Here is a 13055-nt window from a genome sequence, read left to right on the forward strand (position 1 = left end):
TCCTGCAACATCTGTACTTCAGTGTTATATTTTAATCATTTTGTCAAATATTCTGTATTTGTTGATATTCAATGTTTCTAAAATAAATAAATCTTTTGAACGAAAAATAACAAGGGATAAAATCAGAAAGTTTATGACAGAAGCATGTTGGAAATTGGTAATTTCCCACTTAAACCGGCTTTGTGGGAATCACCCTGTCCATATACCATGCTTCACAATACATTGAAATATGGATGTGGGCTGAACTTTAGCCCAGGACCAATCGACCCTGGAGGGGTGTTCCCGTCCCAGCCCACAGGACGGTTTGTGTTCTGAGGTGACCAAGATCAAATGGACCCTGGACTGTTCTGATTGCTGGGTCGTGGATAGGATTTCCAACACAAGCACATCAGTCTGATCATGACAGTACCAATCACTTCCTGGCTGCCACAATCAGGCACCCTATAAACGTTTTCTACATATGCTACAAATACAGTTTTACATGAAATGTTTAAAATGTGTACAATCAGAAGGAATTATTTTCATCTCTCTGGAATGTAATATTTTAGTTTTTATGAGAGGTAAAATATATTCCTCAGATCTGTTGGTATAAATACAAAGCTGGAAGACAGTTTGGGGCCTCCTCACCGTCCCCTGCAGATTCTTGTAGCCAAAATGACTAGAACTTTCTTTGAAGTTCACAAAGGTGAGAAATCTATGTCTATTTGAATTGGATAATTTTATCAGCATCTAGGTGTCAACCTAGAAGCTTCCTCTGTCCTTTTCATATGCCAATTGGTGAACATATGTTTATGAATACGGTGAATACTGTATCTTTAAAGGATATCAAAAGGTTCGTTTAACCACCTCAATACAGTGCACTTACACCCTCTTCCTGCCCAGACCAATTTTCAGCTTTCAGCGCTCTCACATTTTGAATGACAATTACTCAGTCATGTAACACTGTACCCATATGAAATTTGAGTCTTTTTTTTTTGCACAAATAGAGCTTTCTTTTGGTGGTATTTAACCACTTGACGACCGCCTCACGCCGATTTACGTCGGCAAGGTGGCACGGACAGGCAAAATCACGTACATATACGTGATTTGCCTTCCGCGGGTGGGGGGTCCGATCGGACCCCCCCCCGGTGCCCGAGGCGGTCGTCTTTTGTCCAGCGGCGATCAGAGGTGAGGGGGAGGCCATCCGTTTGTGGCCCCCCCCCTCGCGATCGCCGCCGGCCAATCACATCATTCCTTTGCTGCTGTATGCTAAACAGCAGCAAAGGAAATGATGTCATCTCTCCTCGGCTCGGTAATTTCCGTTCCGGCCCGAGGAGAGAAGACAGGTATGTGAGTGCACAACACTACACACACAGTAGAACATGCCAGGCACACTAAACACCCCGATCCCCCCCCCGATTGCCCCCCGATCCCCCCCCAATCACCCCCCCCGTCACAAACTGACACCAGCAGTTTTTTTTTTTTTTTCTGATTACTGCATTGGTGTCAGTTTGTGACAGTTACAGTGTTGGGACAGTTAGTATTACCCCCTTTAGGTCTAGGATACCCCCCTAACCCCCCCAATAAAGTTTTAACCCCTTGATCACCCCCTGTCACCAGTGTCGCTAAGCGATCATTTTTCTGATCGCTGTATTAGTGTCGCTGGTGACGCTAGTTAGGGACCTAAATATTTAGGTTCGCCATCAGCGTTTTATAGCGACAGGGACCCCCATATACTACCGAATAAATGTTTTAACCCCTTGATTGCCCCCTAGTTAACCCTTTCACCACTGATCACCGTATAACTGTTACGGGTGACGCTGGTTAGTTTGTTTATTTTTTATAGTGTCAGGGCACCCGCCGTTTATTACCGAATAAAGGTTTAGCCCCCTGATCGCCCGGCGGTGATATGCGTCGCCCCAGGCAGCGTCAGATTAGCGCCAGTACCGCTAACACCCACGCACGCAGCATACGCCTCCCTTAGTGGTATAGTATCTGTACGGATCAATATCTGATCCGATCAGATCTATACTAGCGTCCCCAGCAGTTTAGGGTTCCCAAAAACGCAGTGTTAGCGGGATCAGCCCAGATACCTGCTAGCACCTGCGTTTTGCCCCTCCGCCCAGCCCACCCAAGTGCAGTATCGATCGATCACTGTCACTTACAAAACACTAAACGCATAACTGCAGCGTTCGCAGAGTCAGGCCTGATCCCTGCGATCGCTAACAGTTTTTTTGGTAGCATTTTGGTGAACTGGCAAGCACCAGCCCCAGGCAGCGTCAGGTTAGCGCCAGTAGCGCTAACACCCACGCACGCACCGTACAGCTCCCTTAGTGGTATAGTATCTGATCGGATCAATATCTGATCCGATCAGATCTATACTGGCGTCCCCAGCAGTTTAGGGTTCCCAAAAATGCAGTGTTAGCGGGATCAGCCCAGATATCTGCTAGCACCTGCGTTTTGCCCCTCCGCCCGGCCCAGCCCAGCCCAGCCCACCCAAGTGCAGTATCGATCGATCACTGACACTTACAAAACACTAAATGCATAACTGCAGCGTTCGCAGAGTCAGGCCTGATCCCTGCGATCGCTAACAGTTTTTTTGGTAGTATTTTGGTGAACTGGCAAGCACCAGCCCCAAGCAGCGTCAGATTAGCGCCAGTACCGCTAACACCCACGCACGCACCGTACACCTCCCTTAGTGGTATAGTATCTGAACGGATCAATATCTGATCCGATCAGATCTATACTGGCGTCCCCAGCAGTTTAGGGTTCCCAAAAACGCAGTGTTAGCGGGATCAGCCCAGATACCTGCTAGCACCTGCATTTTGCCCCTCCGCCCAGCCCAGCCCACCCAAGTGCAGTATCGATCGATCACTGTCACTTACAAAACACTTAACGCATAACTGCAGTGTTCGCAGAGTCAGGCCTGATCCCTGCGATCGCTAACAGTTTTTTTGGTAGCTTTTTATTGAACTGGCAAGCGCCAGCGGCCTAGTACACCCCGGTCGTAGTCAAACCAGCACTGCAGTAACACTTGGTGACGTGGCGAGTCCCATAAGTGCAGTTCAAGCTGGTGAGGTGGCAAGCACAAGTAGTGTCCCGCTGCCACCAAGAAGACAAACACAGGCCCGTCGTGCTCATAGTGCCCTTCCTGCTGCATTCGCCAATCCTAATTGGGAACCCACCGCTTCTGCAGCGCCCGTACTTCCCCCATTCACATCCCAAACCAAATGCAGTCGGCTGCATGAGAGGCATTTTCTTTATGTCCTCCCGAGTACCCCTACCCAACGAACCACCAAAAAAGATGTCGTGTCTGCAGCAAGCGCGAATATAGGCGTGACACCCTCTATTATTGTCCCTCCTGTCCTGACAATCCTGGTCTTTGCATTGGTGAATGTTTTGAACGCTACCATACACTAGTTGAGTATTAGCGTAGGGTACAGCATTGCACAGACTAGGCACACTTTCACAGGGTCTCCCAAGATGCCATCGCATTTTGAGAGACCCGAACCTGGAACCGGTTACAGTTATAAAAATTAGTTACAAAAAAAGTGTAAAAAAAAAAAAAAATATATAAAATAAAAAAAAATAGTTGTCGTTTTATTGTTCTCTCTCTCTCTATTCTCTCTCTCTTGTTCTGCTCTTTTTTACTGTATTCTATTCTGCAATGTTTTATTGTTATTATGTTTTATCACGTTTGCTTTTCAGGTATGCAATTTTTTATACTTTACCGTTTACTGTGCTTTATTGTTAACCATTTTTTTGTCTTCAGGTACGCCATTCACGACTTTGAATGGTTATACCAGAATGATGCCTGCAGGTTTAGGTATCATCTTGGTATAATTCTTTTCAGCCAGCGGTCGGCTTTCATGTAAAAGCAATCCTAGTGGCTAATTAGCCTCTAGACTGCTTTTACAAGCCATGGGAGGGAAAGCCCCCCCCCCACCGTCTTCCGTGTTTTTCTCTGGCTCTCCTGTCTCAACAGGGAACCTGAGAATGCAGCCGGTGATTCAGCCAGCTGACCATAGAGCTGATCAGAGACCAGAGTGGCTCCAAACATCTCTATGGCCTAAGAAACCGGAAGCTACGAGCATTTTATGACTTAGATTTCGCCGGATGTAAATAGCGCCATTGGGAAATTGGGGAAGCATTTTATCACACCGATCTTGGTGTCATCAGATGCTTTGAGGGCAGAGGAGAGATCTAGGGTCTAAAAGACCCCAATTTTTTCAAAAAAGAGTACCTGTCACTACCTATTGCTATCATAGGGGATATTTACATTCCCCGAGATAACAATAAAAATGATTAAAAAAAAAAAAAAAAATGAAAGGAACAGTTTAAAAATAAGATAAAAAAGCAAAAAAAATAATAAAGAAAAAAAAAAAAAAAAAAAAAAAAGCACCCCTGTCGCCCCCTGCTCTCGCGCTAAGGCGAACGCAAGCGGCGGTCTGTCGTCAAACGTAAACAGCAATTGCACCATGCATGTGAGGTATCGCCGCGAAGGTCAGATCGAGGGCAGTAATTTTTGCAGTAGACCTCCTCTGTAAATCTAAAGTGGTAACCTGTAAAGGCTTTTAAAGGCTTTTAAAAATGTATTTATTTTGTTGCCACTGCACGTTTGTGCGCAATTTTAAAGCATGTCATGTTTGGTATCCATGTACTCGGCCTAAGATCATCTTTTTTATTTCATCAAACATTTGGGCAATATAGTGTGTTTTAGTGCATTAAAATTTTAAAAAGTGTGTTTTTTCCCCAAAAAATGCGTTTGAAAAATCGCTGCGCAAATACTGTGTGAAAAAAAAAAATGAAACACCCACCATTTTAATCTGTAGGGCATTTGCTTTAAAAAAATATATAATGTTTGGGGGTTCAAAGTAATTTTTTTGCAAAAAAAAATAACTTTTTCATGTAAACAATGAGTGTCAGAAAGGGCTTTGTCTTCAAGTGGTTAGAAGAGTTGGTGATGTGTGACATAAGCTTCTAAATGTTGTGCATAAAATGCCAGGACAGTTCAAAACCCCACCAAATGACCCCATTTTGGAAAGTAGACACCCCAAGCTATTTGCTGAGAGGCATGTCGAGTCCATGGAATATTTTATATTGCAACACAAGTTGCGGGAAAGAGACAAATTTTTTTTTTTTTTGCACAAAGTTGTCACTAAATGATATATTGCTCAAACATGCCATGGGAATATGTGAAATTACACCCCAAAATACATTCTGCTGCTTCTCCTGAGTACGGGGATACCACATGTGTGAGACTTTTTGGGAGCCTAGCCGCGTACGGGACCCCGAAAACCAAGCACCGCCTTCAGGCTTTCTAAGGGCGTGAATTTTTGATTTCACTCTTCACTGCCTATCACAGTTTCGGAGGCCATGGAAAGCCCAGGTGGCACAAAACCCCCCCAAATGACCCCATTTTGGAAAGTAGACACCCAAAGCTATTTGCTGAGAGGTATAGTGAGTATTTTGCAGACCTCACTTTTTGTCACAAAGTTTTGAAAATTGAAAAAAGAAAAAAAAAAAAGTTTTTTCTTGTCTTTCTTCATTTTCAAAAACAAATGAGAGCTGCAAAATACTCACCATGCCTCTCAGCAAATAGCTTGGGGTGTCTACTTTCCAAAATGGGGTCATTTGGGGGGTTTTGTGCCACCTGGGCATTCCATGGCCTCCGAAACTGTGATAGGTAGTGAGGAGTGAAATCAAAAATTTTCACCCTTAGAAATCCTGAAGGCGGTGCTTGGTTTTCGGGGCCCCGTACGCGGCTAGGCTCCCAAAAAGTCCCACACATGTGGTATCCCCATACTCAGGAGAAGCAGCTAAATGTATTTTGGGGTGCAATTCCACATATGCCCATGGCCTGTGTGAGCAATATATCATTTAGTGACAACTTTGAGAAAAAAAAAAAAAAAAAGTGTCACTTTCCCGCAACTTGTGTCAAAATATAAAATATTCCATGGACTCAATATGCCTCTCAGCAAATAGCTTGGGGTGTCTACTTTCCAAAATGGGGTCATTTGGGGGGGGTTTGTGCCACCTGGGCATTCCATGGCCTCCGAAACTGTGATAGGCAGTGAAGAGTGAAATAAAAAATTTACACCCTTAGAAATCCTGAAGGCGGTGCTTGGTTTTCGGGGCCCCGTACGCGGCTAAGCTCCCAAAATGTCCCACACATGTGGTATCCCCACACTCAGGAGAAGCAGCTGAATGTATTTTGGGGTGCAATTCCACATAGGCCCATGGCCTGTGTGAGCAATATATCATTTAGTGACAACTTTTTGTAAATATTTTTTTTTTTTTTTGTCATTATTCAATCACTTGGGACAAAAAAAATAAATATTCAATGGGTTCAACATGCCTCTCAGCAATTTCCTTGGGGTGTCTACTTTCCAAAATGGGGTCATTTGGGGGGGGTTTGTACTGCCCTGCCATTTTAGCACCTCAAGAAATGACATAGGCAGTCATAAACTAAAAGCTGTCTAAATTACAGAAAATGTACCCTAGTTTGTAGACGCTATAACTTTTGCGCAAACCAATAAATATATGCTTATTGACATTTTTTTTACCAAAGACATGTGGCCGAATACATTTTGGCCTAAATGTATGACTAAAATTTAGTTTATTGGATTTTTTTTATAACAAAATAGAAAATATCATTTTTTTTCAAAATTTTCGGTCTTTTTCCGTTTATAGCGCAAAAAATAAAAACTGCAGAGGTGATCAAATACCATCAAAAGAAAACTCTATTTGTGGGAAGAAAAGGACGCAAATTTCGTTTGGGTACAGCATTGCATGACCGCGCAATTAGCAGTTAAAGCGACACAGTGCCAAATTGGAAAAAGACCTCTGGTCCTTAGGCAGCATAATGGTCCGGGGCTCAAGTGGTTAATCACTAGTGGGTTTTTTATTTTCTGTGATAAAATTAAAAAAAGACCATAAATTTTGTGAAAAAAATGCCTTTTTCTTTTTTTTCATTTAAAGTTTAACAACGATAAACAATAAACATACAAGTATACATTGTGTACATAGAGGCAGGCATATACATGTGATGTAAGTCTATTAAAGAGTACATGAGATGTGATATCCGTGGTATCTTATTGTTGGTTAGTTGGTCATGTATACTTAATTCAGAAATGATTAAACATTTTCATTATATAAAGAACAAAAATAAATTTAGATAGTAGAGAAGGATTTAGGGTAATGGTGGAAGGTAGAGGGGACAATTAGGGATGTTGGGAAAGGGGGAAGAGCGGGGGAGAAGGAAATGGAGGAGGGATAGGGTGGGGAGATAGTGGTTATATTCAGGTACATCAATTTGTTTTGTGTCTCTGATAACATAGTACTTTTCTTGTTTGCAGGAAATACTCAACATCCAATAGTCTCACTGAGTTTAAAAAGTTATGAGAAAAGGTAAAGGCTTTATCTACTGGTAACAAGGTCGAAAACGATCATTGGTCAGTTCTCAGCTCTTGGTGTAGTGACAATCACCCAGAAAGAGATATGGCAGAGTGAGATATTCACTAATGAGTGTTGAAGTAAAGATCAAGTAGACGTGATCGCCCTCAAATCCTCGTATTTTTGTGAATACCTGAAGGCGAACCATGGAGACCATGTTTTGTGATACCGTTCGATTGAATCGTTGGACTGTGCTATTGTCTCCTCCGTGTCACATATGTCTTTAATTCTGAATAGCCAATCTCTGATTGACGGGGTGCTAGTAGATTTCCAAAACAGCGGCACAAGAGATTTGGCTGCATTTAGTAGGTGTTTAGATTGAATGAATTCTTGTACTGCTAGAGTGGGAATGTCACGACAATACTCACCGAGGCCGAGATCCCGAGAGCGGCTTGCCCTTACGACCACGCGCACCCGAACCCCCGAGAGTGAGACAGGGGATCGGAAGCACGTGGAGGCACGGGTCTCCGATAAACTGTAGGAAGACTTAGGATGGCTTGGATGGCGGGAAGTCTTCTGAAGGAGTGCCTGGAGGTGCAAAGGGCAAAGGTTAAGAGATATCAGACTGGTGATTAGGAAGTCCTTATAACTGAGGGGATCAAGGGGGTGGCAGCCCCGTGGGAAGTATGGTTGGAGACACAGGCAGAGGACAGGAAATCCAACAGGTCTGGAGTGATCCTTTAACAGGCAGAAGGTCAGGGTATCCAGCAAGCAAGAGTGGTCGTTTATCCAGGCAGAAGGTCAGGGTATTCAGCAAGCAAAGAGTGGTCGTTTATCCAGGCAGAGGGTCAGGGTATCCAGAAAGCAAAGAGTGGTCGTTTATCCAGGCAGAGGGTCGGTTTCACAAGAGACAGTAAGCAGGAGTTCAAACACAGGCAGGGGTAAGCTGACGACAAACCAGCAACCCGACTGGGTGCTGGTGTCGTCTAAAGTAACCTCCCAGTGAGCGCGTCAGCGTGACGCGCTACCGGGCACCCGCACGGGCGACGGCGCGCACACGCGGGCCGCCGTGCACCCGCGCGCGCCGCACCATCAGGCCGCGCACGGGTGCACGTCTCAACAACAACCCCCTGCGCATGCGCCCCGCAGCCCGGCGAACGGAGGTGACTTGTCCTCCGTGACAGTGCCCCCCTCCTAAGGGCGGACACCGGACGCCCAGGCTAGACATCAACTCCGGATGGTCTTGATGAAAGGTTTGAATCAAGCGAGGGGCATGTAGGTTCTTCGCAGGTTCCCATGAATTGTCTTCAGGTGGGTATCCCTTCCATTGGATCAGGTACTGTAGTTGTCTGCCCCTCCTTCTACAACCCAAGATAGCCTCCACCTCGAACTCATTCTCACCGTCCACCCTGATTGGTGGGGGAGGAACCTCTCCCCTTTCTGGAAATGGACTGGGTACAACAGGCTTCAATAAAGATACATGAAAGACAGGATGGATCCTGTACGTTTTAGGCAGGGCTAACTCCATGGCCACGGGATTGATGATCCTTTTGATAGGGAAAGGACCAATAAATTTAGGTCCTAGTTTTCGGGATGGCAACTGTAGCTTGAGATTAGAGGTGGACAACCAAACCTCTTCCCCTATGTTAAATGTTGGATTCTCCTTCCTGCCTCGGTCATACTGCTCCTTGTAGGCCCTTTGAGCTTTCTGTAACATGCTTTGGATTTCTTGGAAGTTGGTTTGTAAGGATATTATTCTGTCCTGTACTGCAGGAACTGTTACCTCAGGAGTGTCCTTAGTCAGGAACGTGGGATGAAACCCGCAGTTGGCCCAAAAAGGCGTTTGGTTGGTAGCCGCGTGAACTGAGTTATTATACGCAAATTCTGCGTATGGAAGAAGTTTTGCCCAATCATCCTGAGATCCTGAACAGAAGCAACGGAGATACTGCTCCAAAGTTTGATTTGTCCTCTCCGTTTGGCCATTGCTCTGAGGGTGATAGGCTGATGAGAGGCATACTTTGATATCCAGGGCCTTACAAAGTTCCTTCCAGAATTTGGACGTGAATTGCACGCCTCTGTCAGACACTATATTCTTTGGTACTCCGTGAAGCCTTATGACCTCTTTCAGAAAAACGTTGGCTGTTTCTACTGCGGAAGGAGTACCTATCATAGGTAGGAAGTGGGCCATTTTGGACAGACGGTCGACCACAACGAAAATGGTAGTGTAGCCTTCTGAGGCTGGCAGATCCACAATGAAATCCATAGACACGTCGGACCATGGTCGTTCTGGAATAGGTAGAGGTTTAAGTAAACCCCAGGATCTGGTGTTCTGGCCCTTGTTGCGTTGACAACGGAGACAAGAGGCCACATATTCACTGCAATCTCGTCTCCAACCCGGCCACCAGAAAGAGCGGGAGATCAGGTCAGCTGTCTTCCTAACTCCGAAGTGGCCGGACAATTTATGGTCGTGGCACATCTTGAGAGCGGTTAACCGGGTTTGTTGGGGCACAAAAATTTTGCCCCGGACCCAAAAGAGACCTTCGTCTTTCCTCAAGGATTGTACCTCCGGATCGGTATATGTATTGGATGATCTCTTGATCGAAGACATCAGGTCTGTCTGTGTCAACCCAAGAAAATTGTGAGGTGCAAGAATTGTACTTGGTTCTGAAGTCTGGAGTTCTGCTGAGAACATCCGGGAAAGGGCGTCTGCTTTTCCATTCTTTATACCAGGTCTGTAGGAGATATGGAAGTTGAAGCGCGAAAAGAACAGGGCCCAACGAGCTTGTCTGGGTTTGAGGCGTTTTGCTGTTCGGAGGTACTCAAGATTCTTGTGATCTGTGAAAATCATCACTGGATGAAGTGCCCCCTCAAGTAAGTACCTCCATTCTTCCAGGGCAAATTTTATGGCCAACAACTCCCTGTCACCCACGTCATAGTTTAATTCTGCCGCACTGAGTTTCTGAGAAGCAAATGCAACTGGATGTAAGATGGCCTTGGGTCCCTGTCTCTGAGAAAGGATTGCCCCCGTGGCTATTTCTGATGCATCCACTTCCAATACGAACGGATGGGAAGGATCAGGATGCCGGAGAATAGGAGCGGAACTGAACAGATCCTTCAGCTTCATGAAAGCTTCCTGTGCTGCTTGGGACCACTGGAATGATCCGTGCCGGCGTGTTAGCTGAGTGATGGGTGCCACTATGGTAGAGAATCCGACAATAAACTTCCGATAGAAGTTAGCGAATCCTATAAAGCGTTGAACCCCTTTTTTATCAGAAGGAGCTGGCCACTCCTGAATAGCCTGTATCTTTTGAGGATCCATCTCTACTCCATTTGCCGAAATGATGAACCCTAAAAATTGCACAACTGATCTTTCAAATTCGCACTTTTCCATTTTTAGGTAAAGCTTGTGCTGTCTCAAAATGGTCAGAACTGTTTTGACGTGATCCCTGTGCAGTTCCAGTGTAGAAGAAAAAATTAAGATATCATCCAGGTAGACTACGAGGAAGTCATCTAGGTATTTGCGGAAAATGTCATTCACCAGGTGTTGGAACGTAGCCGGAGCGTTGCAGAGCCCAAAGGGCATCACCAAGTATTCGAAGTGCCCGAACCTCGATCTGAAAGCTGTCTTCCACTCATCTCCAGCTCTGATTCGGATAAGATTGTATGCCCCTCGGAGATCCAATTTGGAGAAGATTCTGGCTGACCTAAAGCGTTGGAATAACTCTGGAATGAGCGGCAACGGGTACCGATTTTTGATAGTAATGTTATTCAACTGCCGGTAATCCACACAGGGCCTAAGGGAACCGTCCTTCTTGCCAACAAAGAAGATACCTGCTCCGGCAGGTGAAGATGAGGGACGGATGAACCCCTTTTTCAGGTTCTCATCTATATATTGTTTGAGAGCCTCCAGCTCTGTTTCGGAAAGAGGAAAGATACGCCCAAAAGGGATTTCTGATCCTGGCAATAGGTCGATTGGGCAGTCGTATGGTCGATGAGGTGGGAGACAATCGGCCATTTGTTTGCTGAAGACTTCCTGGAACTCGTGATACTCCTGGGGGACATGCTGGAGGTTAACCGAAGGAACCGAGATCGTAGCACAGATCTTGGATCTCTGAGGGCGGCAGTGCTGAGAACAGTAGGAGGAAGGAAATGAGACCATCTTCGAACTCCATTGGATAAGAGGGTCATGGGCTTGTAGCCAAGGTAAACCTAGAATGACTGGGAACATGGGAGAGTGGATAAGGTCTAGGCGCAGAAGTTCTTGGTGTCCCGAATCGGTGGTGGCTAGAATAGGTCGAGTCTCCTGGGTGATTAGGCCTGAACTGGGGAGGGACCCATCCGCCAGGTGGACTTGTAAGTGTTGCGGTTTAGGTTGTACAGGCACATGCAAGGTTCGGGCCAGGGCAGCGTCCATAAAGCAGCTACATGCACCTGAGTCAATGATCGCCGGCAGGCGGGATTCCCCTTCCGGTAGCTGTAACGAGATAAACAACATCACGTAAGACTTAGAGGTATTGTTATCTTGGTAAGTCATTGTTTTGGGTTGAAAAGACTTACTAGGCCTTATCGGGCAGTTGCGCAGGAAGTGGCCGGCACCCCCGCAATAGAGACACAAGTTGGACTGCCGTCTACGTTGTCTCTCTTCTGAGGTTAGCGGTGGTCGTACTAAACCCAGCTGCATCGGTTCGGAATCGGGAAGTGCAGTAGACCCAGCTGTAATGGGTGAAGACCCTGGAATGGGTTGGAGTCTTGGAGTTGCCCATGCCGGGCGAGGATTTTGGAATCGCTCTGACCGACGTTCCCTCAAGCGCCGATCTAATTTGGTAGCTGCCTGAATTAACTCCTCCAAAGATGTGGGGGTCTCCATCCCGGCTAACTCATCCTTGATCGCAAATCCCACCTTGACCACTTCTGATGCGAAGGTTCGGGGTTGCAACGCGAAGTAAAGGGTGCATGCATTCTTGAAAGCCCTGAACTTCTTACGGTCCCCTGAGAACCGTTCCGGAGTGGGGACCCTAGGTTCCGGAAGTGCCATTACTACTGTAGGGCTGGCAGTGGCCTGAGGGAGCGGGCCTTCATTGCTAGGTGCAGGAGCTGCGGCGGCAGGGGGGAGTGCCCCCGTCAGTTGTTGGTGGCGGCTATCCACTTGTGTGTATCCCTCTTGTAGCCTCTGTACTGAATCGGCCATAGCGGAGACTTGTTGGCATAGGATCTCCAAGGGAGATCGCGCTCTGTCGGCCTCGGACATCTGGCTGGTTTGTACTGTCACGACAATACTCACCGAGGCCGAGATGCCGAGAGCGGCTTGCCCTTACGACCACGCGCACCCGAACCCCCGAGAGTGAGACAGGGGATCGGAAGCACGCGGAGGCACGGGTCTCCGATAAACTGTAGGAAGACTTAGGATGGCTTGGATGGCGGGAAGTCTTCTGAAGGAGTGCCTGGAGGTGCAAAGGGCAAAGGTTAAGAGATATCAGACTGGTGATTAGGAAGTCCTTATAACTGAGGGGATCAAGGGGGTGGCAGCCCCGTGGGAAGTATGATTGGAGACACAGGCAGAGGACAGGAAATCCAACAGGTCTGGAGTGATCCTTTAACAGGCAGAAGGTCAGGGTATCCAGCAAGCAAGAGTGGTCGTTTATCCAGGCAGAAGGTCAGGGTATTCAGCAAGCAAAGAGTGG

General features: G+C 46.4%; 1 protein-coding gene across 6 annotated transcripts in view; it reads left to right on the forward strand.

Moving 5' to 3' along the window:
- LOC141112390 (transmembrane protein 272-like) overlaps window positions 1–13055 on the forward strand; it is a 130760-nt gene that overhangs the window by 58856 nt on the left and 58849 nt on the right. The window contains exon 3 of one of the 6 annotated variants that reach the window (XR_012236593.1): window positions 7338–7389. The exons of the other annotated variants lie outside the window; for them this stretch is intronic. The gene's annotated coding sequence lies outside the window, so the exon portion shown is untranslated. The remainder of the gene's footprint in view (window positions 1–7337; window positions 7390–13055) is intronic. 6 annotated transcript variants of the gene reach the window in all.

Source organism: Aquarana catesbeiana, linkage group LG11 (assembly GCF_042186555.1).
Source record: "Aquarana catesbeiana isolate 2022-GZ linkage group LG11, ASM4218655v1, whole genome shotgun sequence".
NCBI classification, from domain to species: Eukaryota; Metazoa; Chordata; class Amphibia; order Anura; family Ranidae; genus Aquarana; species Aquarana catesbeiana.